General features: G+C 34.8%; 1 long non-coding RNA gene across 1 annotated transcript; it reads left to right on the top strand.

Annotated features, from left to right (window-relative positions):
• The first annotated feature begins 3165 nt into the window (after nt 1-3165).
• LOC142224037 (uncharacterized) lies at nt 3166-3791 on the top strand. Its single transcript, XR_012719005.1, has 2 exons — nt 3166-3366; nt 3434-3791. It is a non-coding gene; the product is annotated as an uncharacterized LOC142224037 (long non-coding RNA).
• The last annotated feature ends 1873 nt before the right edge of the window (nt 3792-5664 follow it).

Below are 5664 nucleotides of genomic sequence, written 5' to 3'. Positions count from 1 at the left end.
ATCGCTCCCTGTTAAATAGCGCTCCAAGCTACTAAACACATATATGTTTATAGGCTATTTCTAAATTAATATATGTTTGCATCCAAACATTTTATATTTACAAACATTTTACGTCCCAAACATAATATGTTCTAACATATTAACATATATGTCCCAAACATGTTATGCTAGTTTATGAACATTATATGCTTGCACTCAAAAATATTGTGTTTAAAAATTTGTGTTCCAAACATATAATGTTTATAGCCAAACATATGAAAAACAGCCTTTTTCATCCGTGTGGCCATAGGAACATACCGGGGAACTGCGAAGCAGATGAGCTAGCAAGGCTAGGAACTACCTTACATATTCCAGGGGAACTAGAATCTGTTGGTATGCCTCTGGCTACCTGCAAGCTCTTACTGCGTGAGAAGGCTGTCATGATGGCAAATGTTCGATGGGAGAATTGTAAGGGTTGTAACGCCACCAAGCAAATATGGCCCCATTTAAACTTAAACCGCACACTAGATATGCTAGTGTTCTCGAGACGGCAGATATCACTCCTGATACCTGCTATAACGGGTCGCTGCCTGATAGGCTATTTGGAAAAAACTATTGGTGCGAAGTGTAATGACTATTGTATGAGCTGTCATGATGCGGAGGAAAAGGAATTAATAAAACACCTCTTGTGTGAGTGTCCTGCATTTTGTGTAAGGCGTAAGCAAATTTTAGGGGCATATAGCTTCAGTTTACTGGCGGACCTGGAAAACGTTAACTTAAGCAGTCTGCTAATGTTTTTACACACAATCTGGTTGGTTCAACAGAAGAAAATAATCGAGAAGGTTCAATGGTTAAAACTAGAAGTGGCCATATGTAATAGGTACTTTTAGTTAGTGTGGTATCACAATGGACTGAATAGTCTAAGTGAGCCTGAATATTAATCGGGCTGCCACTTTAACCTAACCTAGCGTGATTTCAACAGACGGACGGACGGACATGCTTAGATCGACTCAGAATTTCATCACGACCCAGAATATATATACTTTATGGGGTCTTAGAACAATATTTCGATGTGTTACAAACGGAATGACAAAGTTAATATACCCTCATCCTATGGTGGAGGGTATAAAATTTGTTTTCTTTTTTTGCAAAGTTGATGAATCTTGAAAGCCGTTTTTAGAAAGTCTGTAGCTGCGCGCTCCTAAGGGATACGTTCTTTTAACGGAATTTATTGCATTATGGACATAATTTAGCTGATTTCGTAAGTTACTAAAGGATATATTTCTACAATGATATTTGTGGCATTTTCTATAGCAAATATAAGTTTCTGAATAATTTTCAGAATATTTTTTTAAGAAATAATGTTTAACAGCTGGACAACATAACATTAGTATTGCAAGTAATTAAAATTCTAAGATTTTTGTAAAATTTTGTGAAAGATTCGGGACACTGCTGGAGGCTAAATTCCGGGACAATCCAGGCGAATCCCGGCCATCTGGCAATCCTAATTCTAGCACAAAAACTATAACAGCAGGATTGCTCCAGAGGTCTGTTCTTTCCCCCTTGCTATATTCGTTGTATACATCCCATTTTAAACCTCCTACACACAAAAAAAAAATTTTCTGATTCAATCACGAAATTAATTGATCCAATCAATTTTTAATTGAAATGTCTTCAATCACAGAAATGATAGTATCAATTAAAAAATTAATTGAAGGTCAATTAAAAAGTTAATTGATCCAATTAAAAAATTAATTGATACTATTATTTTTGTGTTTGATTTTTGTTTCAATTAAAAAATTTGTTGAATCAATTAAATTTTTAATTGAATATTTTTTAAAACTCAATTAAAATTTTAATTGGAAAAATTTTCGTGAAATTTTTTTGTGTGTACCCATGTAAGTGTAGCACATTATGAAGATGATGCAACACTGATCTCGTCCAGTAAACTTATTTCTGTGTTACTAAAAACGATGGAAAAAGGTCTAGTATGCTGTACTAAATACCTTAAAATATGGAAAATTAAGATTAATCCCTCCAAAACGCAAGCGCCTTCCCGCTTGTGACATATCGATTGGCTATGATCAAATTCCAGTTCTGAATGAGGTGAAATACTTGGGAATTAATCTGGATAAAAAATTGACGTTTGGCAAACATATGGACGAAATCGCAAAAAGGATCTTTGGCCGTTAATAAACTATCGTTCACATCTCAACTTTAGAAACAATAACCTTATATGTATTTCTATTACCAGACCAACGCTAACTTTTGCATGTCCCTTGTGGTATAAAGCAGCAAAATCACACACCAAAAAGTTACAGATAGTTCAAAACAAATGCCTTCAAATTATCGTCGCTGGCGATATCCAACAGAAATTCTGCACTAGATATGAGAACATCTCTACATACCATACGAACACACAGTCCACTTATGTCTTGATAAGGGATTGTAGAGAATTATCACCATAATCTTACTGGAAAACATTCACCAAATAGAAAGTGCAATATATATTTCTGATTAGGCTTTTGTAATTTGGCACACATAATTGTGCCAAATTTGAATTCGACCGAACTGTGACCTAGGCTTTGGTCACAAAAATGTGTCCACAGACAGACGGACGGATATGGCTAGATTGACTCAGGGACCGAAAATAATAAAATAATGTTGTATTCTTTCAAGAAATTTCCATTTTGCTTTTTTGGGATTTATTTGACCACTGACAAAGGAATATAACGAGTACTACTAGTTTGACCCACTATCTCTAGTAAATGTTTCAATTACAGTCCGTTTGCTAGTATTGTTACCAAGTGTAATATCGAGATTTGTGTGGTTACCATTGCTCTTGGATTTTCAATTGTTTGCATTGTTGTGTTGAAATTCATAACTTGTCGTTGGCACATTCATCGAATTGGCTTCTATTGCATTATGAATATTACAAGTTTTCGAAATGTAGTAGGTTTTATCAACGTCCATCTTTGTTTACAAAATGATTGCCTCCGCGTTTTCGCGACAAAATGCAACAAAATATTATTGTCATTGTCTAACCACCTCCTCCTCCACCACTCCTCGGTTACATACCATCGAATTGAATTTATTGATCGATCATTTGATAATTTCAACAGATCGATTGTTCATGGCATGACATGTAAAAATATTAAAAGTTATTGACGATTCGACAACGACAGGCAACAGAAACCCAGAAATTATTGTAGACGCTGTCTTGCTGGCGTCGACAGTGACAATAGTCGACATCAATATTTGTGCAACAATCTAATAAATTGTTCGAACACTCCTCTCCTATGAAATTATTATACACAAAGAATGTTGGTTATTTTGCTGTATTAAATTTAGAAAATTCGTAGAAATTTCACCGTAGCTTAGTTCTTGGTAAATTTTCTCTTTTTTTTATAGGCCAATTTTATAAAATAATCTTCGGTATGTTTAATTTATCCAGGGTAGGTTATATTGGATTTATTTATGAAATCGGATGACACATATATTGCAGCGATCTAAGCCGTTTGTACCATACTTAATTCGGAATCCAGAACAAAAAGTATATGAAAGATTGTCAGGCCGAATCTTATGTACCCTTCAAAATGGATTGTGTATAAGGTTCTAATAAAGCCTGTCATCAACAATGGAATTACTTGAATTGTTATATCAAAACTGTTTAATTTATGTTTAGTTCATACATTGTTTAGTATAACTGTTGAATTCGAACATAACCATGTATATAACTTTATATGTATATGGGAAAACCTTAAAATTGTTGTGAGCTAAAATAAATCCGTATATGTAAACTTGAGAGATAAGATTTATCTATTTTACACAATATTAAGGGAAAACTTCTTTAACATAAAGAAGTAAAGAAAGCCTAAAGTCGGACCGACAATATTATACCCTTCACCACAGTGTAGACTACAATGTTTGCCGATTTTGATGTGTAGGATATGACTAAATCATAATTAACAAGTATATACGGGCGTAAGTTCGGCCAGGCCGAAGCTTATGTACCCTCCACCATGGATTGCGTAGAAACTTCTTCTAAACACTGTCATCCACAATCGAATTACTTAAGTTGCGGTAACGCTTGCCGATGGCAAGGTATATTACAACCTCCTAACACCGTCTTCTAAATTGTATGTAAGTCCATACGTGATATATATTAAATCAAAAACAAGTAAGTAAAGTCTAAAGTCGGGCGGGGCCGACTATATTATACCCTTCACCCCTATGTAGACCAAAATTTGTGTTACCATCTCAACTACTTCACATTTGCTGGAAGCTATATAAAGGAGACAATTTTTTTACTTCTACAAAATCTCTAGAACTGAAATTTAAATCGGCTAACGCTATCCAGTTAATTGGAGGAAACTTCCATTGAAAATGGGTCTAAAATGTGTAAAAGTCTACCATATTTCCCCAACTCTGGTGTACGTATATATGGGAGCTATATATAATCTGAACCGATTTTGACTAAATTTGACATGTATAGTTAGAATAATAATTCTGCTATCTATGCGAAATTTCACGTAAATTGGAGTATAACTTTGGCCCCCCTGGTCATATGAGTGCAAATCGGACGGAAGATATATACGGGAGCCATATGTAAATCTGAACCGATTTCAACCAAATTTGGCACAATTACCGATACTACTAAACGTACTCCTTGTGCGAAATTTGAAGCAAATCACGGCAAAACCCTGGATTTTGAGGCCATATAAGTTCAAATCGGAAGAAAGATATATATGGGAGCTATATCTAAATTTTAATCGATTTTAACCATATTTGGCACATACAATAGTATCGTTAAAAGTACCGCTTGTGCAAAATTTGAAGTAAGTCAGGGCAAATCTCTGACTTTTGAGACCATATAAGTCCAAATCGGGCGAAAGATATATATGTGAGCTATAATTAAATCTGAACCGATTTTAACAAAATTTGACACACTTAATGATACTATTAAACGTATCCTTGCGCAAAATTTGAAGCAACTCACGCAAAACTCTGGCTTTTGTGGCCATATAAGTTCAAATCGGACGAAAGATATATATGGGAGCTATATCTAAATTTGAACAGATTTCAATCAAATTTAACAAGCATTGGTAGAATGTCAATTCTACCCTCTGTGCAAAATTTCACGAAGATCGGTCGTAAACTTTGGGCTCTGTGGTCATATAAGTCTAAATCGGACGAAAGATATATATGGGATCTATATCTAAATCTGAACCGATTTGGCTGATATTTTGCAAGATTTTCGAGATTCATAAAATATTTAGATTTACGGTATTTCAATAAAATCGGTTGATAAACACGCTAACTATGACCAAATCGCCGATAAATATATATGGTAGCTATATCTAAATCTGAACCGATTTTTTCCAAAACCAATAGCGATTGTCTCTGTCCCAAGAAACGGCCCTATGCCAAATTTGAGGACGATCGGACTTAAATTGCGAGCTGTACTTTGTGCACAAAGTTACATATACAGACAGACGAACGGACAGACAGACAGACGGACATCGCTAAATAGACTCAGAATTTAATTCTAAGCCGATCGCTATACTAAAAGATGGGTCTATGACCACTATTTCTAGGCGTTACATACAAATGCACAAACTTATTATACCCTGTGCCACAGTAGTGGTGATGGGTATAAAAATAGATTAAATACGTATATAATTC

Source organism: Haematobia irritans, chromosome 2 (genome assembly GCF_050003625.1).
Source record: "Haematobia irritans isolate KBUSLIRL chromosome 2, ASM5000362v1, whole genome shotgun sequence".
Lineage (NCBI taxonomy): Eukaryota > Metazoa > Arthropoda > Insecta > Diptera > Muscidae > Haematobia > Haematobia irritans.
Note: the sequence above shows the minus strand (reverse complement) of the source record. Positions and strands in the feature narration are given on the sequence as shown.